Source organism: Aotus nancymaae, unplaced genomic scaffold, assembly GCF_030222135.1.
Source record: "Aotus nancymaae isolate 86718 unplaced genomic scaffold, 86718_ANA_hifiasm-v0.15.2.pri h1tg000008l, whole genome shotgun sequence".
In the NCBI taxonomy this organism is placed as follows: Eukaryota; Metazoa; Chordata; class Mammalia; order Primates; family Aotidae; genus Aotus; species Aotus nancymaae.
The window spans coordinates 2,652,285-2,677,291 of NW_026988419.1; the positions used below are offsets into that span (position 1 = coordinate 2,652,285).

General features: G+C 45.7%; 1 long non-coding RNA gene across 2 annotated transcripts; it reads right to left on the reverse strand.

Annotated features, from left to right (window-relative positions):
* Positions 1-2,803: 2,803 nt before the first annotated feature.
* LOC105704772 (uncharacterized) lies at positions 2,804-22,917 on the reverse strand. Of its 2 annotated transcripts, XR_010341375.1 has the most exons (4): positions 20,188-22,917; positions 19,116-19,311; positions 6,872-6,952; positions 2,804-2,953 (listed from the first exon to the last, which is right to left on the reverse strand). It is a non-coding gene; the product is annotated as an uncharacterized LOC105704772 (long non-coding RNA). The 2 variants fall into 2 exon arrangements; XR_001104527.2 differs by lacking the exon at positions 6,872-6,952.
* Between the last annotated feature and the right edge of the window lie 2,090 nt (positions 22,918-25,007).

Genomic DNA, 25,007 nt, shown 5'->3' on the forward strand with positions numbered 1-25,007 from the left:
TTTGGGAGGCCAAGGCAGGCGGATCACGAAGGCGGGAGATTGAGACCATCCTGGCTAACACGGTGAAACCCTGTCTCTACTAAAAATACAAAAATATTAGCCGGGCATGATGGCACATTCCTGTAGTCCCAGCTACTCAGGAGGCTGAGGCAGGAGAATTGCTTGAACCTGGGAGGCAGAGGTTGCAGTGAGCCAAGATCATGCCACTGCACTCCAGCACTCCAGCCTGGGTGACAGAGCAAGACCCCATCTCAAAAAATAAAAAATAAAAAAAATTTAAAAATTAAAAAAAAACAGAGATGAACCCAGTTGGCCTAGCTGGGGTCAAGGACACAACCCTTGGCCAATCGACTGGTACACGGGTCCTGTAATAAACAACCCCCCCCATGAAGGCCACTACATGGGCTTCATCCTAAATGAGGATGGATAGGGGCCAGAACGTGACTGCCCCAGATCCTGGCTGATACAATGTTTTCAGGCTCAACAGGGTGATCACAGCATGAACAGCAGAGCACATGGCTCCAGATATCCTACAAGCTGCTGTCTGAATAAACTTCTTTTTTTTTTTTTTTTTTTTGAGATGGATTCTTGCTTTATCACCCAGGCTGGAGTGCAATGGTGCCATCTCAGCTCACTGCAACCTCCGCCTCCCGGGTTTAAGCGATTCTCCTGTCTCAGCCTCCCAAGTAGCTGGGACTACAGGCATGTGCCACCATGCCTGGCTAATTTTTTATATTTTTAGTAAAGATGGGGTTTCACTGTGTTAACCAGGATAGTCTCGATCTCCTGGCCTCCTGATCCGCCAGTGCTGGGATTACAGGCGTGAGCCATCATCCCCAGCCCTGAATAAACTTACATCACGCCTTTCCCCTGCTACCTGTACACTTCAGTCCACTCTCTTTAGCTCTGCAGTGAAGGCTCTTCTCACTTGAACTGCAACCAAATTTTCAACCTCGCCCACCTGCTTCTCTCTTAACAAATTTTCCATCCCAGGAGCGGTGGCTTACGTCTGTAATTCCAGCACTTTGGAAGGCTGAGGTGGGAGGACTTGAGCCCAGGAGTTCAAGACCAACATGGGCAACATAATGAGACCTTATTTCTACAAATAATAATAATTTTAAAAATTAGCCAGCTGTGGTGGCACATGCCTGTAGTCCCAGCTACTCGGGAGGCTGAGGTGGGAGGATTGCTTGAGCCTGGGAGGTTGAGGCTGCAGTGAGCCATGTTGACACCACTGCACTTCACCCTGGATGACAGAGTGAGCTCCTGTCTCAAAAAAACAAAAACAAAAATAAACAAAAACCCCTAAACAAAAAGAAATACAAAAATCTTTCATTGCAACCACACTTATACCATGTGTAAATTTCTGCTCCTGACCGCTTTTCTCCACCTAACTCCTAAACCTCATGCAGACAATCAGCCCAGTCCTATTCATCTCCCCTTCTCTGACAGGCTGTCAGAGAGGAACGGGGCCCACCCATGCTTCTCTCTCACACCCTCTCTGTCACTCTGGTGCCTTTGCCCTATCCTGCTCCATACCTCTGGGTTATAAGTAGGTTGTGGTACAGTCCTACCTGCTTCTTACCCAGATCTCTCTGACATGCAGTCCTGGTAACCTTTGTCACCCCATGTCAGCTCTGGGCACCCTCCCTGGTCCATCTTCATGTTAACAGGACCCAGGTAACTCCTGGTACAAAGAAGGGTGTTGGAAGCTGAGGGAACGTGTCTTTGCAAGGACAACAGAGACAGGGACAGGGCCAGGCAGCCTTAAGGCATTAATGGAGATGAACTTGGAGGCCAGGGCACATTTGTTAATGAACTTGAGAAGCTGCTGAAGGAGGCCTGGGAAAGCCCTGACTTGACACCTGTGGCAGCTTTGAACTCCTGAAGGCCATTCTCCCCTGGCAGGTGGATGTCACGAAACGAATACATTCAAAGGAGAGGGGAAAGATTTGGCTTGAATCTGTGTCCCAGTCCAGACCTCCTGTCAAATTGCAATCCCCAGTGTTGGAGGCTGGGCCTGGTGGGAGGTGGATCATGGGGTGGATTTCTCTCTTGGTGCTCTTCTCCTGATAGTGAGTGCATTATCGGGAGATCTGCTCATTTAAAAGTGGGTGGCGCCTCCCCACTGTCTCCGTTGCTCCTGTCCCGGCCAAGTGAATTGCTGGCTCCCCCTTCACCTTCTGCCATGATTATAGGTTTCCTGAGGCCTCCCAGAAGCCAAGCAGATGCCAGCATCATGCTTCCTGTACAGCCTGCAGAACCATGAGCCAATTAAATAAACCTCTTTTCTTTGCAAATTATCCAGTCTCAGTTCCTTTATAGCAGTGTGACAACGGACTCATACAGGGAGTGAGGACTTCTCTGATCAAAGGAAAACAGCCACCTGGTTTTTGTCCAGTGGTTCACTGAAAATATTTTACTGAATAAAACTTTTCCTAACAGGCAAGAATGGTCTAGAAGCGGATTGCTCAAATAATGGAAGAAGTCCTTTTGAAGCCAAGGTAGTCACTGACGCCTTAGAACAGCAAAGCCACTATTGGAAAACCCGAACACGTAAGATCGCAGTCTACAACTCCGTGCAGAGGACCTGCAGCCCTTCGAAGCCCAAAGCCAGAGAATGCCGGAGAAGAGTTTTATTGCAGGAACCTAAATTTAACCAGCTGGAACTCTTTTTAAACAATCATCCTATTCATATATTTAAAATAAATTGTACATCCTTTAGCAGGCAGCGTTTTGTTATTAAGATGGAAGATGAGACAGAGTGTTCTTGGCTGGGTTGATCCCAGAATCTCAGGCATGTGGTAAAGACATTTACGAAGGTAAGCGTGTTTCAGGCCTGACAGATTGAAGCCCGCATACCTACACAGCAAGCAGCCGCCGGTCAACTGAGCCGCACCAAGGGAGACCTTTCCAAGGTGATATCATTTTCTCCTGACGTTCTACCAGGCGCCTGTAGGGAGCAAGAAAGTTGGAAAGAAAAAGGGCGTTTTAGAAGACTTAGTGGATTTACCAACATCTCCTGGTAAGAAATACTAAAATATTTCGTAGAACTACAATAGTTAAAACAGTGTGAAGTGGTTAAAAAGGGAACAACAGTTCCAATAGATTGGGTTTTTTAAATAGACTTTAAGATACATAGGAAGTCAACATAAAATAAAAGGGAAAAGGAAGCTCATTCCTTGAAAACAACCAGTACTGCTATATGAAACCTGACAAGTTTTACCATGAATAAGTATACAAATCAGGAATGAATATGGAGAAGTAACCCCTGGGGCATCCCCCGGTACCAAAAACTGACAAGTCAGAACAAAAAGTTATACAGATCAATCTTTCCTTTCTTTCTTTCTTTCTTTTTTTTTTTTTGAGACAGTCTCACCCTTGTCACCCAGGCTGGAGTGCAGTGGCATAATATCGCCTCACTGCAGCTTCTGCCTCCCAGGTTCAAAAGATTCTCCTGCCTCAGCTTCTTGAGTAGCTGGGATTACAGGTTCCCGCCACCATGCCCAGCTAATTTTTTGTATTTAGTAGAGACGGGGCTTCACCACGATGATCAGGCTGGTTTCGAACTCCTGATCTCAGGTGATTCACTGGCCTCAGCCTCCGAAAGTGCTGGGATTGTAAGTGTGAGCCACCACATCCGGCCTCTTTTCTTTTCTTCTTCTTCCTTTGTGTGTGTGTGTGTGTGTGAGAGACAGGGTCTTGCTCTGTCACCCAGGCTGGAGTGCAGTGGTGCAATCACCTCTCACTGCAGCCTCAACCTTACGGGCTCAACTGATCCTCTGACCTCAGCCTCCTGAGTAGCCGGAACCGCAGGTGTACGACCATGCTCAGCAAATTTTTGTATTTTCTGTAGAGACGGGATCTCATGTTTTTCCCAGGCACGTCTCAAACTCCAGTGCTCAAGCAGTCTGTTCACCTTGGCCTCCCAAAGTGCTGGGATTACAGGCCTCTCAGTGAGATCAATCCTTCTTACTTTTGAATATGGATATAAAAATCCTGAATAAAATATTAGCAAATTCTATTCATCAATGTTTAAGCCATAGTTTTATCACAGGAGTGTAAGCATAGTTAAAAATTTGGAAAATTTGGTTCTGAAATTTGCTGCATTAATAGGATAAAGGTTTTTAAAAAGTCATATATAATTATCTTCAATACTTCTCAAACTTTGATGTATATAAGCATTACCTGAGGATCCTTCAATGCACATAAGAATTAAAAAATGCATATTTGTGGCCAGGCATGGTGACTCACACTTGTAATCCCAGCATTTGGGAAGCTGAGGCTGGCAGATCACTTGGGGTCAAGAGTTTGAGACCAGCCTGGCCAACATGGTGAAATCCCATCTCTACTAAAAATACAAAAATTAACCAGCCATGGTGGTGGGCATTTGTTGTCCCAGATACTTGGCAGGCTGAGGCAGGAGAATCTCTTGAAGCCAGGAGGCAGAGGTTGCAGTGAGCTGAGATTGTGCCAGTGCACTCTAACCTGGGAAACAGAGCAAGACTCCATCTCAAAAAAAAAAAATACATATTCAAATTCAGTACGTCTGAGAGTTAAGTGTATTTCTTTTCTTTTTTTCTTTTTGAGACAGAGCTTCACCCCTGTTGCCCAGGCTGGAGTGTAATGGAGCCATCTTAGCTCACTGCAACCTCCACCTCCACGGTTCAAGCGATTCTCCTGCCTCAGCCTCCCGAGTAGCTGGGATTACAGGCTCCTACCACCATACCCAGCTAATTTTTTTTGTATTTTTCAGTAGAGATGGGATTTCACCATGTTGGCCAGCCTGGTCTGGAACTCCTGACCTCAAGTGATCCACCTGCCTTGACCTCCCAAAGTGCTGGGATTACAGGCATGAGCCACCGCGCCCAGCCAAGTGTGTGCATTTCTAAAAAGCTCCTGGTTGATTCCAGTGCTGCTGATTTAAGGACCTCAGTTTTAGTAGCAAAAAATGCAGAATCTCATGCCCCACCCACCCTAGACCCAGTACTGAATCACATTCTACATTTAGCAAGACCCCCAGGTAACTCATATGCACATCAAAGTTTGAGAAACAATCATCTAGCTCAACAATTCTTAACACTGAGTAGCTGTTAAAATTACCAGAAGAGCTTAAAAATAAGTACTGGTGCCTAGGTTCTCCCTGGACCAATTAAATCAGTATCTAGGTGAAGGAGTCACCAAGACAATAGTATTTTTAAAAGATTCCAGGTGATTCTAGTGTGAAGGCAGTATTGAGAGCTATTGACCTAGGTAAGTGCTGAGAAGACGCTGGATACAATTCAACATTCATTTCTGACCAAAATACTCAGAACCCCCCAAAAAGGAGGGTGATTTCTTAGCATGGTTACAAGTATGTATTAGAAACCAACAGCCAACATTGTACTTCACCAAGGAAAAGTAGATAACCTCATTAAATCAAGAACAAAACAGGAATGCCCACTATCATTTTCAGCTATTCAATAGCTCTACATGTTACAGGCAATAAAATTAGATAAGAAAAAGGAAATTGGGATATAAATGTTGAAAAATAAAAGATAAGTTATGAGGCCGGGCACCATGGCTCATGCCTGTAATCCCAGCACTTTGGGAGGCCAAGGTGGGCAGATCGCTTGAGCCCAGGAGTTCAAGACTAGCGTGGGCAACGTGATGAAACCCTTTCTCTATAAAAAATACAAAAACAAAATTAGCCAGGTGTGATGGCACACGCCTGTGGTCCCAGCTACTCCAGGAGGCTGAGGTGGGAGAACGGCTTGAACCTGGGAGGCAGAGGTTGCAGTGAGCTGAGATTGTGCCACTGCACTCCAGCCTGAGCAACAGGAGTGAAACTCTCTCTCAAAACAAAAACAAAAAAAAAGATGAATTCCAGATAAGATTATCTTCTTAAAAAGTAAATAAGAGGGCCGGGCGTGGTGGCTCACGCCTGTAATCCCAGCACTTTGGGAGCCCGAGGCAGGTGGATCAAGAGATCAAGACCATCCTGGTCAACATGGTGAAACCCCGTCTCTACTAAAAAAAATACAAAAAATTAGCTGGGCGTGGTGGCGCGTGCCTGTAATCCCAGCTACTCAGGAGGCTGAGGCAAGAGAATTGCCTGAACCCAGGAGGCGGAGGTTGCAGTGAGCCGAGATCGCGCCATTGCACTCCAGCCTGGGTAACAAGAGCGAAACTCCGTCTCCAAAAAAAAAAGAAAAAAAAAAAGTAAATAAGATCACTTAATAGAGTATTGAAGCAATATAAAACTTATATAATGTGGCCAGTACAAGATAAACAATTGAGCCTTTTCATACATCAAAAATAAGTTAGGAAATATTATTTTTGAAATAATTATTTGACAATAGAAACCATATATTAAATTATGATTGAATAACCTCATGAGAAATGTTTATGCCATGCTTAAAGAAAATAGCAAAACTTTTACCAAAGACTTGAATAAATGAAAAGATGCAATATCCTTTCTGCAGAGGGAAAGTCTTGCTAATATAAAAGTGTCAGTTATACCTCAAATTAATAAACAAATCTAACACAATTCCTATCAAGAACTTGATGTAGGCTGGGCGCATTGGCTCACACCTGTAATCCCAGCACTTTGGGAGGCTAAGGCAGGTGGATCACCTGAGGTCAGGAGTTCGAGACCAGCCTGGCCAAGATAATGAAACCCTGTCCCTACTAAAAATACAAAAAATTAGCTGAGCATGGTGGCAGGTGCCTGTAATCCCAGCTAATCAGGAGGCTGAGGCAGGAGAATCGCTTGAACTCGGGAGGTGGAGGTTGCAGTTCACTCTAGCCTGGGCAACAAGAGTGAAACTTCCTCTAAAAAAAAAAAGAAGAAAAAAAGAATTTCAGACTGCCCAAGTATGGTGGCTCATACCTGTATTCCCAGCATTTTGGGAGGCCGAGGTGGAAGGATCGTTTGAGATCAGCCTGGGTGTAACATAGTGAGGCCTTGTCTCTATAAAAAAGAAAATTAGGCATGGCTAAAAGATAAAATAATGTTCTAGCTGAATTTATATGTATATACATATACATATACAGATAAATAAAGATCTAAGACTTCAATATGGCAAATAAGATTATCTGGCAAAATAATAGCAAAATACGTGACAGACAAGGAGTAAATGTGCTAAATATATAAAAAGCTACTTTAAATTAATTAGAGAAAAATGATCAAAGAACAAGTCATTCACTGAAGAAGAAATCCAGATGGCCGGTAACATAAGCAATGCAGCTCAATGAAACAAATGATAACAATTGTTTATCTGGTTGACCACTGTGTATCTGATTGACTTTTAAAAAAAATTAAAATATCTATTTTTGGTATGTGGAATTAGATACCCACTCATATTTTTTAGGGAAGATTTGCTGAGTGGTATTTTACAAAGGGTTGCAAAATGCTATCATGCATGATCCCATTTAATCTTCATAGCGATTCCATGAAATAGGAAGCTGAGATGTTATTGATTTTACAAATGAGTTTTAGATTCAGTGATGTTACCTTCCCAATGTCAAGGAGATAGTAAGGGGTTAACTTGTAATTTGCTGAATGTTTATTACATTATCGCTTTCTTTGGGTCACCATGATTAACTTTTTTTTTCAATGAATTTCCATTAGTTCAAAAATTTCAGAATTATTAATGCTAATATATTATGCTTTCATTTCCAGGGGAAGATACACTTACTGTCTTAGGAATCTCCAATCTTGTTTCCTAATGAAACACTTAATCTATTCCAGTTAAAGCACAATTGATAGCTTAAGTATCTAAAAGGAATGTGGAAATGACTGTATTATATTACTTCTTTAGTATTATAAGGAAGCTGTGAGTTATAGTACTGTACACATTTTAATGTATTTTTAAAATTTGTGAAATTGATTAATTAATTGCTTAATTTCCTCCTTCGACAAGTATGTTTTGAGTGTCTGCTTTGGGACCTGCATTTTTCCTGACCCTGGAGATGCAGAGAAGAGCAAAACAGGCAAAACTGCTGTCTGCATGGAGCTGAGCTTCTAAATTTATTCTTGACATATGATAAAATAATGTTTGTGCTAGTCAAAGTATAAAATATATGACTGTACTGCCAACATGTTACATAATTCAAACAAGATAAAAAGCAGATAATTCAATAAGTACACATTGTAATTTAAAGTACACAAAGATGCTCACTATCTTTGCCTGAAAATTCAATCTGGGATTGTAGGTGTGTTAGGGTTAAGGCTTAACCTGCTAGAGGTTAAGTTTATATTTTGTTTCTCCTTTCATTTATTTATTTATTTATTTGAGACAGAGTCTCACTCTATAGCTCAGGCTGGAATGCAACGGTGTGATCTCGGCTCACTGCAACCTCCGCCTTCCGGTTCAAGCGATTCTCCTGTCTCAGCCTCCCTGTTCCTCCTCTTCTTTGTGGTGTTTTTTCATGTGTGTGGTGACCGGGTCTTACTTTGTGGCCCAGGCTGGTCTTGAACTCCTGGGCTCCTGCCTTGAGTGGCTGATTGGATTCTCCCACCTAGGCCACCCAAAGTGCTGGGATTATAGGCATAAGCCACCACACCCAGGCCCTCCTCATTCTCCTCTTTCAAGAAGGTGCCACCAGTCTGGGCAACATGGCAAAATCCCATCTCTACAAAAAATAAAATTAGCTGGGTGTGGTGGAGCTGCCTGTAGTTCCAGCTAATGGTGGGACTGAGGCAAGCGGATCATAAGGTCAGGAGTTCGAGACCAGCCTGGCCAATATGGTGAAACCCCGTCTCTATTAAAAATACAAAAATTGCCGGGCGCGGTGGCTCATGCCTGTAATCCCAGCACTTTGGGAGGCCGAGGCGGGTGGATCACAAGGTCAAGAGATCGAGACCATCCTGGTCAACATGGTGAAACCCCGTCTCTACTAAAAATACAAAAAAAAATTAGCTGGGCATGGTGGCGTGTGCCTGTAATCCCAGCTACTCAGGAGGCTGAGGCAGGAGAATTGCCTGAACCCAGGAGGCGGAGGTTGCGGTGAGCCGAGATCGCGCCATTGCACTCCAGCCTGGGTAACAAGAGCGAAACTCCGTCTTAAAAAAAAAAAAATACAAAAATTAGCCGGGCGTGGTGGCTCACGCCTGTAATCCCAGCACTTTGGGAGGCTGAGTCGGGCAGATCACGAGGTCAAGAGATCGAGACCATCATGGCCAACATGGTGAAACCCTGTCTCTACTAAAAAAATACAAAAATTAGCTCAGCGTGGTAGTGTGCACCTGTAGTCCCAGCTACTCAGGAGGCTGAGGCAGGAGAATTGCTTGAACCCAGGAGGCGGAGATTGCAGTGAGCTGAGATCACGCCACCGCACTCCAGCCTGGCACCTGGCGATAGAGCAAGACTCTATCTCAAAAAAAAAATACAAAAATTAGCCAGGTGTGGTGGCATGCGCCTGTAGTCCCAGCTACTTGGGAGGCTAAGGAAGGAGAATCACTTGAACTCGGGAGGTGGAGGTTGCAAGCCAAGATCGCACCACTGCGCTCCAGCCTGGGCAACAGAGCGAGACTGTCTCAAAAAAAAAAAAAAAAAAAAAAAAAAAGTCAGAAAACCCCTCTTTGGACTCATTGAGGGCAGCCCCAGCCTACAGGCTGTGCTCATCTTTTTTTTTTTTTTTTTTTTTTTGAGACTGAGTCTTGCTGTGTTGTCCAGGCTGGAGTGCAGTGGCTTGACTGCAGCTCACTGTAAACTCCACCTCTGGGGTTCAAGCAATTCTCCTGCCTCAGCCTCCCGAGTAGCTGGGATTACAGGCACCTGCCACCATGCCCAGCCAATTTTTAAATTATTATTATTTGTAGAAATAAGGTCTACCATGCTGCCCACGTTGGTCTTGAACTCCTGGGCTCAAGTCCTCCCGCCTCAGCCTTCCAAAGTGCTGGTATTACAGACGTGAGCCACCACTCCTGGGATGGAAAATTTGTTAGGGAGGAGCAGGTGGGTGAGGTTGAAAATTTGCTTGCAGTTCAAGTGAGAAGAGCCTTCACCGCAGAGCTAAGGGAGTAGAATTCAGTATACAGGCAGCAGGGGAAAGGCAGGACATAAGAAGTTTATTTGGGGCCAGGCACCGTGGCTCATGCCTGTAATCCTAGAACTTTGGGAGGCTGATGTGGGCAGACCATGAGGTCAGGAGATCGAGGCCATCCTGGCTAACACAGTGAAATCCCATCTCTACTAAAAATACAAAAATTAGCTGGGCATGGTGGCATGCGCCTGTAGTCCCAGCTACTCAGGAGGCTGAGGCAGGGGAATTGCTTGAACCCGGGAGGTGGAGCCGAGATTATGCCATTGCATTCCAGCCTAGGTGACAGAGTGAGACTCTGTCTCAAAAAAAAAAAGTAGTTTACTTGGACAGCAGCTTGTAGGATGTCTGGAGCCATGTGCTCTGCTATTCATGCGTGATCACCCTGTTGAGCCTGAAAACATTGTATCAGCCAGGTTTCTGTTGAGTCTTACTGGATAACAGACTCCACAATCCCCACGGCTTAGAGCAGCAATCGTCTACATAATACTCACAAATGTGCCTGCTGGCCAGAGCGGCTCTCCTTCAGGCCCTGGGTTGCATTTAGTTCTCTTGATATATTTCTCATTCTGAGGCCAGTGGCTGCCTGGGGTATATTCTTCCCATGGTGAATAGCAGAAAGTGCCAGAGGGGTGGGTGGCAGCACAGACGCTCTTTGGAACTGACACACTGCCACTCTGCCCACGTGCCAATGGTCAAAGCATGTCATATAGCCAAGCTCAACATCCATGGAGCAGAGAAATACATTCTGCCTACTGTAGTGGGAGACACTTCAGCGTCTTGCAGCAAAGGGCAAGCACATAAGATTGGAAATAGATTGAAAGGCAACAGTTCATAGAATTCCTTTCAGCCATGATGCTTGGGGAAAGGGAAGACCCACAGAGAGATCGCAGTAGGGATGCCTGCATGCCCCAGAGCAGGCAGCTCCAGGAAATTCGTTTTCATACCTTGCTCTGAAATGGACAGAATTGCTAGAGTTTCTTATCCAATAAAATGTCATGCAGCTCCCTTCTCTCCTCTACTTCACAGTAAAAGTAGCTAATATTTACTAAGCAGTTACCATGTGCCAAGCACTACTCCAGTAATTCACAGAAATCATCTCCTTTAACCCTCACAACAGGTCTATTAGGTGGTTACTATTCTTATTCCCACTTTGCAAATGAGGAAGCCAAGGCATACACTCTAGATCACACAGCTAGTAAGAATGAGAACAGGCTTCAGACCCAAGTAGTCTTGGTTGGAATTTCCTCTATGAACCGCTCTTCTTCATGGAGGCGGTTGAGGTACACAGCTCTCCATCTGAACTTAGGACAAACACTTAGGGGTCTTCATTAGGGGAAACTGGGACTATTGTGCAGGTGCCTGGAACAGGAAGTAACCATGAGACCAGAGGAAGAGAAAGAGATTGGGAGAAGGCAGTTTTTAAAAACAAAATAAAACACAGGAGCAGAAAGCTTGGAAAGCCCTTGAGGATTTCTCTGAAGTCCTGAACTATGGAGTTTCCAGAGCTGCTAATATCATTGCATTCCTACTTCAGCCTCTACCTGGCGAGGAAAATGAATTTCCTGTGGGTTCTGGGATGGTTTTTATCCCATTCCTGGCTCATCTCTCACACAGATGAGCCCGCATGTGGAGCCAGGTGTGGAGCCGGAGCACAGCTGGCTCTAATTTGAGGGGCCTTCTGCCTTTTCAGATGACTTCACTACATTCCCTTGACTTTTTAATGTGCAATTCATGCCACTTTTCAAAAAATTGGGTAATGATTTATTGGCTTTCTTTCCTGCATTATCCTGTAGAGTGAGGGATTTTTATTTGTTTAGGGGCTTGATAACTGTTCTTGATAGAAGGTTTGTAAATATATCTTCTATAGAAGTGATCAAAAATAATAGTTTTTTATTTCCACCATCTGGCCATATTTCAGTCGTGGCCAAAGAATTCCTTTCCACCCTCCTGTGTCTCTTACATCTTGCTCTGAAAGGCCAGTGTAGAATAAGGGACAGATGGCTAAGTGCCTTTGGTGTCAACAGACCAAGATTTGAAACTTGCCTCTGACACTTAACAGCCGTATGACTTTGGACAAAACAGGAGACGGCACTACTTGGTCCCCTCCAGGAGCAGCAGGAAATCCCACTCTGAGGGGAGCACTCACCCACTCTGATGGGAGCACTCACCCACTCAGTCCTTGGTGGAAGCAGCAGCCTCACGTTGCTGCTATTGAGGGCGGCCATGTTCCCTACTCCCCGGACACCGCTGATTGGCCACAGTGGACATCTGACCTCTGAGTGCCCGACGTGAAAGGGGCGTGGGAACTGATTGGGTCAATCAGGTTCTCTCTCAGAAACCTAAACTGAGGAAAAGAAGGAATGAGTCACACAGACAGTAGAGGGCTTGTCAGATCCTGGGGTCGGGGTCCAGCCCATGCTGAAGTCCCAGGGGGTGGGTGGACGGGCAGAAAGATGACTTGGAGGGTCGCAGGCAGGAGAATATGGTTTTATTCCGCAGCAGCTCTCTTACGCAGCTTACTCGAGCTAGCTCTTCTACTGTCTGCCCTGTCTTGGCTGCTTAGTCCTGCAGCTCCCATGCACACCTGTGCATCTGGTGCTCCCCTGCCTTCAGAGTCAGCAGCTTAACTCTCTCTCTCTCTCTCTGACCATCAGCAAGCCGAGCTGTGTCCTGGCTCCCTCTTGTCCATCTTGCAGATGGACAGCTTTGGATCTCTCTCTCTCTCTCTCTCTTTCTCTGGGAGCCAGCACACCTGCACAAGAGCCATGTCCAGCCATGTTGAGCCAAGCCGAGCCCCGGAGCCCCTGTACAGCATTAGCAGGGCAATTATACCTTCTACAGACAATGGCAGCTCAGAGCCAAGTATGAAGTTACACAAACAGGTTATATAACAAGTGGACATGTGCACCTGCGTGCCAAACTCGCTGAGTCATGCAGGCCTGCATATCCACCTGGGCCTATTCCTTGACCACAGCACATTCGTGTACCTTATAGGGGTACCAGGGTCCAGGCCCTGGTGAGCAGATGGGTCTCAGTAGGTAGTGATGAGCTTTTTCACTGCAAAGATTCTGAATCTTAACTATTTCCTAGGTCTCCATCACTAGAAACTTCCCCTTGCAGCTTCCTGAACGTGTTCCATACCCCAAAACGCCCTGCTTCCATTTTTTTCTTTTTTTTAAGATGGAGTCTCATTCTGTTGCCCAGGCTGGAGTGCAGTGGTGTGATCTCAGCTCACTGCAACCTCCACCTCCTGGGTTCAAGCGATTCTCCTGCCTCAGCCTCCCACATAGCTGAGACTACAGGCCTGTGCCACCACACCCAGCTACATTTTGTATTTTTAGTAGAGATGGAGTTTCTCTGGGTCTTGAACTCCTGATCTCAGGTGAGCTGCCTGCCATGGCCTCCCAGAGTGTTGAAATTACAGGCGTGAGCCACCACATCGACCCTTACTGCCATTTTTGAGGTCCTCCCTTTGCCCCCTTCAAACTCAGCCTTCTGCTGTGCTGAGCAGTGTGGCCCTCTCCCCACAATGGCTTCCAGGCCTCCCTGGGGAACCCTCAAATTCAAAAACATGCTCTGTTGAACAGAGGGTTACCCATTTCCACCTTTTGGAAGCACTGAAGAGTCTCCAGAGGCACTGCCCCCCTGCTTTTCTTTCTCACTTCCCCACAAGCCCCCACGAGGGGAGGAGAGCTATATAAAGATGTATTTCCCCAGTGATATAAAATGGGTGGCCTCCTCTATTCCCCTCCCCATCCCAGGCACAAGTGGCTACAGTTAACTGTATTCTTTTACTTCTTTTGTAGTAAAATATACATAAAATTTACCACCTTAACCATTTTATTTATTCTTTTTTTCCTTTTTTAGACAGAGTCTCACTCTGCTGCCCAGGCTGGAGGATAGTGGTGCGATCTCGCCTCACTGCAACCTCTGCCTCCCAGGTTCAAGTGATCCTCCTGCCTCAGCCTCCTAAGTAGCTGGGTCTACAGGTGCTGCCAACACATCCGGCTAATTTTTGTATTTTTAGTAGAGACGGGGTTTCACCATGTTGGCCAGACTGGTCTCCAACTCCTGACCTCAAGTGAGCTACCTGCCTCAGCCTCCAAAAGTGCTGGGATTACAGGTGTGAGCCACTGCACCCAGCCCTTAACCATTTTTAGTTGTACAATTCAGTGGCATTAGATACATTCATAATGTTGTATAACCATCATCACTATCCACCTCCATAATTCTTTAATCTTGTAAAACCAAAACTCTATGTCTATTAAACACTAAGTCCCCATTCTCCCCAACCCCTAACCCCTGGCAACACCTTTCTACTTCCTGTCTCTATGATTTTGACTACTCTAAGTACTTCATATAAATGGAATCAGAGTATTTTTCTTGTCTTGTTGTTTTAGAGACAAGGCCTCACTCTGTTTCCCAGGCTGGGCTGCAATGGCACAATCATAGCTCGCTGCAGCCTTGAACTCCTGGGCTCAAGCAATCCTCCCACCTCAGCCTCCCAGTAACTAGGACTATAGGCACACGCCACCATGCCTTGCTAAATTAGTTGTCTTTTGGTGACTGTCTTATTTAACATGTGTCCTCAGAGTTCATCCATGTTGTAACATGTGCCAGAATTTCCTTCCTTTTGTAGACTGACCAGTGTTTTCTTTTATGCTTAGATCACAATTTGCTTATTTATTCATCTGTCAATGGACAACTGGGTTGCCCCCATGTTTCAGCCATTGTGAATAATGCTGCTCTGAACACAGGTGTACAAATATCTCAAGACCCTGTTTTCAATTCTTACAAGTATACACCTAGAAGTGATAATTCTATTTTTAATTTTTTGAGGAACCTTCATACTGTCTTCTACAGTGGATGCACCGTTACTTTTTTTTTGAAATGGAATCTCTCCCTCAGGCTGGAGTGCAATGGCATGATCTCAGCTCACTGCAACCTCTGCCTCCCGGGTTCAAGTGATTCTCCTGCCTCAGCCTTCCAAAGTGCTGGGATTACAGGCGTGAGCCACTGTATTCTTTATTTTTTACCTTTCTCCCTACTCAGCAGAATATACTGTTTTATATCCCCGCCAACAACACATAAGTGTTCCAATTTCTCCACATCCTCACCAACACTTGTTATTTCCCGAGGTTTTTTTTAATGGTAGTCATACAGTAGCAGGAGCGGCCTCGAGAAACAGACCTCTCAAACACCAAACTGGGAAGGAAGGGGTGATTTATTCAGCCGGGAGCAAGGTGGCATAGTTGCCTAACAACCAAGCTTGTTTAACAAAGGAAACCTCTGCCTTTATATAGGCTTACAGCTCTAGAAGTGAAAGGGTCTTGGGTTTAGTTTTAGAAATTGCATGTGAAAGGGTCTTGGTCTTACAACTCTAGAATTTACATGTGAAAGGGTCTTGGACATAGGAGTAGGCGTGGGGTATAGTGACTTAGGTTGGGGTTTGATCATGTGTAAGTAAAAACAACGCCTTCCAGAAAGATTCCTCCACACCAAGGCCTGCGATCTACAGGAGGCTGATTAGGGTGGCGCCCCCACTCTGACAGCCTTTACTTCTCCTATTGAAATGCAGTGTGGAAGTCAAGGAGAGGATGGTCTTAGATGCTTAAGGGTGATTAAGGGTCTCCTCCCTCAATACTAATGAATGTGAGGTGATATTTCATGGTAGTTTTGATTTGCATTTCTTTTCATTATCTGACACCTTTAGCCAAAAAGCACAAAATAGCCATTTACAAAATGCCCCAGAAGCCAGAGGACCTGTGGTTTTCTGCATCCCTCAAATAGATGCCACTAGAACCAAAAGAGTCTGCCCCAGAGCCCTGCCCTGCAAGTGGCTACTAGGATGGGGAGTCTAAAGGCTAATGAGCGTCAGCACAGTGCCCAGACACTGGAAGCCAATCAGAACTGATTCTGGAGCAGCCACGAGGCAGGGCATGGGGCAAATGAGAAAACAAAGAAAGGACTTCTGAGATAAACAAAAAGCACCCTTGTTGATCCAGGCGCTGAGAGGGCACATGTATTTGTCAGGAGAAAATAAGAATGACCCTGAAGGAGTCACCCCAACTGTAACAAACACTGACATCACCCTCTCAGCACAGCCTTCAGTGCCTTAGACACCAAAGCAGCATGAATGTGATGTCACTGGGTGGATGACACTTGTGGGGTTGTGAAGAATCCCCAGAACAGTGGTTCCAAGGTAGGGGCTACAGAATGTGTCACTGTGCTCCTCAGCATGAACTCAGAACAACTGAGATAGAAAGGCTGTTAAGAAAGAGAGCGTGGTGGCTCACGCCTGTAATGCCAACACTTTGGGAGGCTGAGGCAGGCGGATCACCTGAGGTCAGGAGTTCAAGACCAGCCTGACCAACAAGGAGAAACCCTGTCACTACTAAAAATAGAAAACTAGCCAGGCGTGGTGGTGCATGCCTGTAATCCCAGTTACTCAGGAGGCTGAGGCAGGAGAATCGCTTGAACCAGGGAAGCAGAGGTTGTAGTGAGCTGAGATTGCACCATTGTACTCCAGCCTGGGTGACAAGAGTGAAACTCTGTTTCCCCCACCACCAATAAAAAAGAAAGAAGGAAAGGCTGTCAAGGAAGAGAGGCTAGTCCAAGGATCAGAATCATATATTCCTTTCCCTTCAACAGAAGTGTTATTCACTTATTCAACAAACATGTTCAAGGACTGTGACATTTCCACGTTGAACTTGACATTTCCAATCCAACATTTTTGAAGGGCGCTCTGCGTCTCTTGTGATGATCAGTGTGATGTCTGGGGCATGAGGGAATCAGGAAATGCCACCCTTAAACATGCCGCTTTGGCAGAAGAATTATTTTGTGGCAGAGTCATTTGAGTTCCTGAAATCTCTTGTCTGTCTAAAAGCAGAAGCTCCCAAAAGAACTCAATTGTCATAAATCCCCTCCCCAGGAGTACCTCTAATCTCTTCTCAGAGACCAGAGTCAGCACCACACCCAGACAGATACTGGCACAAACGATCACATCTCCCATCCATTCTCCTAAGGGCTCACTTATCTTTCCAAAAAGTCATTTGCTTTTCCCTAAGTGCCCCTTCTCTCCCTCCCTTTCTCCTACTAAGGTGGTTATAGTATCTAGACTCCAACTTCTACCCCTTTGAGTTACTTATCTCTGGATTCTCCCACATGTGTACATGAAGCACATGCTAATAAACCTTTTTTTCTGCCTATTAATCTGTCTTCCGTTAGTCTAATTTACAGGGCCCCAGCCAGAGAACCTAGAAGAGTAAAAGAAAAAGATTTATTTTCCTTCCCTACACGCACAAACCGTCATCTGTTCACCAACCAATTTCCTCTTCCCAGGCATTGCAGGACTTCATTTCCCAGCCTCCTTTGCAGTTAAGTGTGGCCATATGACTGAGTTCCAGCCAATGGAACATGAGCAGAAGCAACCCGTGTCACTTCCCAGCTCATGAAAAGTTCCTGTGTGTGTGTGTGTGCACGTACGCATGCGTGTGCGTGTTTCATTCCTCCTTGTTCTTCACCCTCACACAGCTTGATGTGAACAAGCATGGTGACTCTGGAAGCAACATGCTGAAGATAGCAGAGCCATAAGATGGCAGGATCCTGGGTCCAAGAATCAGTGCTGGGGCACCAGCCAGCTGGCCACAGTATGCACTTTGAACCCTCTTTCATATATAAGCAGGATGTATTTTGAGGTTTGTTACAGAAGCTAACATTACTTTAAGTAAAGCCCTTTAGAAGATACATTTAACCACTACAAGAAAATGTAATTCTGGCCAGACATGGTGACCCACACGTATAAACCCAGCACTTTGGGAGGCAGAGGCAGGAGAATCACTTGAGCCCAGGAATTCAAGACCAGCCTGGGCAACATGGCAAAAACCCCATCTCTACATAAAATACAGAAATTAGCTGGGTGTGGTGGTATGTGCCTGTGGTTCCAGCTACTCAGTCGGCTGAGGTGGGAGGATTGTTTGAGCCTGGGAGGTGGAGGTTGCAGTGAGCCAAGATGGTGCCACTGGACTCCAGCCCTGGGCGACAGAGAACCTGTCTCAAAAAATAATAAAAATTCTGTTCTAAACGTTTGAAACTTAGATGTATTTGTGTTGTGGTAAATATGTTTCTTTCCTTTTTTTTTTTTTGAGACAGCATCTCACCCCGTCACCCAGGTTGGACTGCAGTGGTGCCATCTGGGCTCACTGCAACCTCCACCTCCCGGGTTCAAGTGATTCTCCTGCCTCAGCCTCCCAAGTAGCTGGAATTACAGGCACCTGCCACCACGCCCAGCTAATTTTTATATTTTTAGTACAGACAGGGTTTCACCATGTTGACCAGGCTGGTCTCCAACTCCTGATCTCAGGTGATCCACCGGCTTTGGCCTCCCAAAGTGCTGGGATTACAGGTGTGAGCCACCATGCCCAGCCCTGTTTTTTTTCTTAAACCTGCCCAAACTAACTTGATTTTGCCAAATACTGAAATTAGCATATATTGCTAAGTGCATGGAGAAGAACAATAAACTGATTCACACGCCTTAGCATACAAAGGAATCACATCTCTGAATGTCCAATTACATGTCTACAAGCTCCTATTACCAGGAAAGTCAGTGCTTCCATCCATCTTGAGTCCTCCCCACACAAGGCAGGCAGAGTCTGCTGCCATCTTTGCCTCTGCTGCTGCCCCCAGCGTCATTGCTGAAAACTCATCCCACAGTCTGCAGAACACCGGTGGACCATTGCAGTGACGCCCCTGTTGGTCATTCCTCAATGGTAGCCCTCATTTGGGTTCCCAGACCTCAGTTTCCTTAGGTCACCATCGCAGGCTTGGGAGTCTCCCCAAACCTCCATCTCAGCAGGGTGGGTGAGCCCTGGAACTCCCAGCCTCAGCTCACATTGTGCCAGGAGTGGTGCAGCCCTTTCAGCCAGGAGACCTTGGTCAGAGCCCTCCAATGACCCCACAGATCTCCTAACTTAAGATCTCCACCTGGAAGAGATGAATGAAGGCTTCATTCATCCCTTCCAGGAGACTCTAGTTTGCTTGTGCCAGAACTCAGCTCACCAGGGAGCCAGTCTGACACCAACTCCCACCTGGAAAATGGGAGCTGATTCTCCTTCCCTTGTAAAACAAAGAGGCCGTCCAGCGATTGTGAGCAGAAACCAGGTCTATGCCAAGATGTCCTTCTGTCCTTCTTCTTGTTCAAAAATGCAGCTGGGAACTTTCTTTTCTCTATTAAAAACAATTGCTGCAGATTACATTGACTTGAGAGGAATAGATGATGAGCCCCTGGGAAGATAATAATTTCCATTTGGTTACAAACACATAAGCAGACTGCTGAGAAGCTGATTCCCTCATTTTGCTTGTAAAACATATTTTGTATTAGTTCATTCCTTTTTCAGAGTGTATTAATTTGCATTTGCTTTTTAGAATTTGGCTAATGGCTTATTAATTTTTTAAAGACCAACTATAAGGGAGTTTTCCCTTAAAATAAACACAGCATTGTGCTGTTTTATGACCATCTCAAACAAATAAATGAATAAATATAGTTTTAAATCCCCCAAGCAGCCACCTCAAAAAAAAAAAGTTATGGGCCCAGCATAACCAGTCTTCCCACACTAGCCACCTATTCCATCCACCCTCATCCCCAAATGCTCTGGCTTGATGGCAAGCAAAACCAGTAACTTGCCTTTTTTTTCCCATCAGGGTGGAATTCTGAAAAGAAATTTAAAGATAAGACAGAGAGAAACAAAGACCCTCTAAGTAACATGAGAACAGATGGATTTACAAAGTATGGTGTGAGACCCCTATGAGGCACACTCACTGCTCACCCCAGCTTAGCACCGACTTCTCCCTGGAGGCCACGTTTGCTGGGATGCATTCCTGATTTTGAGCGTTCTCTACCCCACCCCAAGTATTTCCAGATTACTGGTTCCGGCAAAAACTCCAGTCAGAAGTCCACAGCCAGTGGATGTCCACGGGGTCAGCAGAACCTACTGCCTCAAACCCACCCACCTCTTGTTACATGATGAGAAGGAAGAGCCAGGCCCGTTCCAATTCCCCATGCCGTCCCACCCTGACCCACTCTGCAGAAGTGCCATTTCCTCCCATGTGCTATTAAGTTTATCAATTCTCTTCCTCCTACGTTTTGTTTAGATTTATTACCTTTTTCTCCATGCTCTTGGTTCGTAGCTTAAAAGGAACAAAGTTCATTAGGTATCAGCTTGATTTATTGTTTCTCGTTTCTCCCTCTCTAATATAAGCACTGGGAGCCATAAATCTCCTCTAAGTAGTGCATTGGCAGCATCCCAGAAGTAGAGATGTGTCACTTCCATGGTTTTGTTCTTTAAATATTCTGTGGAGTTCTGAATGTCTTCCCTAATGAAAGGTTTATTTAAGAAAGGATCCGCTTTGCTGAATGCAATACGAAACAGCTGAAAAAGACCTACAACTAGAGGAAGAAAAAGATAAAATTATCATTTGTTGATAATGCAATTTTATAGCCCTGATAACCTAAGGAAAAATTCTTAGAATTAGTAAGGGTAAATTAGAGGAAGTGAATGGATACAAGAGAAACATTCACAAATCACTTCCCTTCCTCTATACCAATAATTAGAAAATAAAAGAGGGGAAAGCCCTCCCCCGCCACACACACACAATAGCAACTGTAAAAATAAAACACCCTAGAAATAAGCTGAATGATAAATATGCAGCAACTCTGAAAACTAGAGTTTTACTGAGGGTTTTAAAGGAAGACAAGAGTGCTCATGGTGAGAGGCCTCCATGTTGTAAAGTGTGTTCTCTTTTTAAATGGATGTATACATTTAATGTGATGTCCATGCAAATCTCATCTGGAGAAATAAAGAGACAATGAGACAACTTTCCCACCTTTCCCCCTGGGGAGGCAGCCAGGGCTGGAGGAGGGGAACTGGGATGTGGGGGAGACAGATGGGGGCAGAGGACTGACTGGCCACCACCCCAGCCCTTTGGTCCCCGCTTTTGAAGTGGTCTTGGGGCAACTTCTGGACAAGACTTGGGGCCTCCAACTGGGGAGGATGTGAATCTATTTCACTCATTCAGCAAATACTCACTGAGCCTCAGGCATGATTGTAGGAGCTAGGGCTGGAGCAGTGAAGAGGACAAAGTCCCTTCCTGCCCAGGGGGATCTTAGGTTCTGGTTGGGCAGGCTGATAAAAGATTAGTAAATATGAAATATGACATGAAGGATGCTGTGAGGAAAACTAAAGCAGAGTACAGGAACAGAGGGTGTGCTAGTTTAGCAGAGTGGGTCGGCAGGGGAACCACTCTTAGGAGATGGCAGAAACCCCTTCAGGATGGGATAGGAGCGGTGGGATCATGTGGGCAAGGGCACCTACCAAGCCCATCTCAGCCGTAGAGACCCCCACCCAGGCAGCGCTGAAGGAATTAAGAAGCGGACTCCCAGAGAGAACAGTAAACCGGGACTACTGGGATGGAGGTTGCCAACAGCCTTTCAAGCTGAGAGCCTCAGAGAGCTGATAGCATTCCGGACCTCAGGCCTCGGGCAGACGCTGACCCACGTATTTATTCTCTCTGAACAGGTGATTATTATTAATAAACAGGTGTTCTGTGTTTTCTCATAGAACCAAGATAAGCTAGGTAGGCAGCTGGTACCTGCTTACCACTGACCAAAGACAAACTAGCAAGCGTTCTCCACGAGGGAGCCACGGGGCAGGGTCACATAGCCTGTGCTTAAAGAATTGTTTTAGCCTGTGTATGATATACATATACTGCTTTGCCACTTTAGAATGTCCCAAGCAGTTTTCCACATGTGGGGTCGGGGGCTAGGTTTTCCTTGCCATCATTCTCAGCAAACAGTATAATTTACCATACACTCAGCATTTCTCAGCAGGCACCTTTAGAACTGGATCCATGGGAAGAAGTGGGAGTACCACCTGGGGGCAGCTGCACCCTAGACACATAACCGCCTCCTTCAGATCTCACGGATGGCTCCACGTGGCTCCATGCAATCCCACACAATTCATGAGACCCCTGCCCTAAGCCAGCCAGGCAATTCCTCTCTCTAAGAATTTGAAATTCAGGCTAGGCGCAGTGGCTTACACCTGCAATCCCAGCATTTTGAGAGGCTGAGGTGGGCGGATCACCAGAGGTCAGGAGTTCAAGACCAGCCTGGCCAACATGGCGAAAACCTGTCTCTACCAAAAATATAAAAATTACGTGGGCATGGTGACAGATGCCTGTAATCCCATCTACTTGGGAGGCTGAAGCAGGAGAATCGCTTGAACCAGGCAGGTTGAGGTTGCAGTGAGCTGAGATTGCACCACTGCACTTCAGCCTGGGCAACAAAGCAAGACTCTGTCTTAAAAAAGAAAAAGAATTTGAAATTCGGACACAGGCCTGGGCAGAGTCCTTGAGTAAAATGGGTACTGAATGGTGGAGCGGAGGGAGTTAGGCTCTGAGAGAGAGTGGGTAGGCAGGACACCCCGGCCAGTTGAAGAATGGGGCACCTGAAGACAAGAGCCGGTGTGCAGAGAGGAGCTGCAGCATGGGAGGGGCCGAGGAGAGAGACAAAGACAGGGAGACACCAAGAGAGACACAGGGAGATAGAGACATAGAGACAGACAGAGAAGGACAGAGAGATACAGGGAAACAGAGACAGAGTCAGACACACACACACACACACACACACACACACAGACACACAGCGAGAGAGAGAGAGAGAGAGAGAGAGAGAGAGAGAGAGGAGAGAGACAAAGACAGGGAGACACCAAGAGAGACACAGGGAGATAGAGACATAGAGACAGACAGAGAAGGACAGAGAGATACAGGGAAACAGAGACAGAGTCAGACACACACACACACACACACACACACACAGAGAGACACACACACAGACACACAGACACACAGACACACACAGACACACAGCGCGCGCGCGAGAGAGAGAGCGAGAGAGAGAGAGAGAGAGAGAGAGAGAGAGAGAGAGAGAGAAAAGCTACCCATGACTCTCCAGGGCAAGTCAGTGGTGGGTTTCTCAATAAATTTCACAGAATCCATATTTTATCAATTGTCAAGAAATGACCAACTCACCAAGCTTAGTCAGTACGCTGATTTTCCAGTCACCATTTTAGGGACTATGCTTTTTACATATTTAATATTCTTCTTTACTATCTTACTGGCATTTTAAGAAATGTTCAAATTGTTGAGATCGAGAGGGTCAACTTAGCTTTTTTCTGATCACACTCTTTATCTAATGATATTCCAAATTCGTAACATCTTTTGATATAAGAATCTTTCAGTTTATACCGATATCTCTCGAATTCTTTTAAAAGTCATTTTCTGTTTTGCCAACATTTCGTGTTTTTAGAATTCTTACCAGTTTCTCTGAATGACCAATTTGATGAATTTAGCAAATGGACAGATGTGGCGGACTCATTGCTTCTCGCTATTTCTACGGTTGACAAGCCATTTATATTTTATGTAACGGTTTTAAAAGAATTTGAAAGCAGTTTTGATTTGTCTTCAGATGGCATTTGAAGGAATGTTCAGTTTTGTCCCAGAGCTACAGAGAGAGGGGAGAAAACAGGAGAATCAGCACCCAGCACATTCAGGCTGCAGATTCCAGAAAGGGAGGCCGAGGCAGAGACAGGGAGAGGGTTTTTCTACCTAGGAAGAAAGAGGCAATGGGTCTTGGGTCTTGGCCACATGAAACCTGTCAGGAACAAATGAAGGTTACAGCAGATACACAAAGAAAGGAGAGTAGCTGTGGAGTGAGACCTGCAGGACGGCCCTGCCGGAAGGACAGAGACCCCAGGGTGGCGTGGTCTGGGCAGCTTTCCTGTCTCAGGCTTGGCATCCTTGCAACAAGCCCTGTGAGTCTTTCTTCCTTGCAATGGGAAAAAAAGTAAAGCACAAGTAATTAAATATTTACCAAACCCCTTGCACATGTACAATTAGATTGTTTCTGCTTTTATCCCCCTCTATAACAATGTTATAGGCTGGGCACGGTGGCTTATGCCTGTAATTCCAGCATTTTGGGAAGCTGAGGTGGATGGATCATTTGAGTCAGGAGTTCAAGACCAGCCTGACCAATATAGTGAAACCCCATCTCTACTAAAAATACAAAAATTAGCTGGCGTGGTAGCACACAGCTATAGTCCCAGGGGAGGCTGAGGCAGAAGAATCGTTTGAACCTGGTGGCAGAGGTTGCAGTGAGCTGTGATCGTGCCACTGCACTCCAGCCTGGGTGACAGAGTGAGACCCTGTCTCAAAAAAAGGGAAGGAGGAAAGGAAGGAAGGGAGGGAGGGAGGGAGGGAGGGAAGGAAGGAAGGAAGGAAGGAAGGAAGGAAGGAAGGAAGGAAGGAAGGAAGGAAGGAAGGAAGGGGACATATTAAGCCCTACTGCCCTACTGCCAATACAATCTTTCCTGTCACACATTTCACTGATTCCAGCTCAGGGAGGGAGCTATGTCTTTTGGCAGCATCACTGCATTTGAGTCTCTTCTCTTTCAAATCCAATCTCTAATCGCTAAACCTGGAGATCAACATCAGAAAAAAAAAAAAGGCAGTGACTATCATAATTGTATGCAATTAACATTCTCAGGAGGTAGACTGACCAAGAAAGGAGCTCCTATCATGGAAGGAAACAATTGTGGGAGAAGCTTGGAGTGTATTTTCTTTTTTTGAGACAGAGTCTAGCTGTGTTGCCCAGGCGAGAGTACAGTGGTGCAATCTCAGCTCACTGTAACCTCTGCCTCTCAGGTTCAAGCGATTATCCTGCCTCAGTCTCCCGAGTAGCTGGGATTACAGGCTCCCACCACCACACCTGGCTAATTTTTGTCTTTTTGGTAGAGACGGGGCTTCACCATGTTGGCCAGGCTGGTCTCGAAATCCTGACCTCAGGTGACCCGCCCGCCTCAGCCTCCCAAAGTGCTGAGATTACAGACATGAGCCACTGTGCCCAGCCAACCTGGAGTATATTTTCA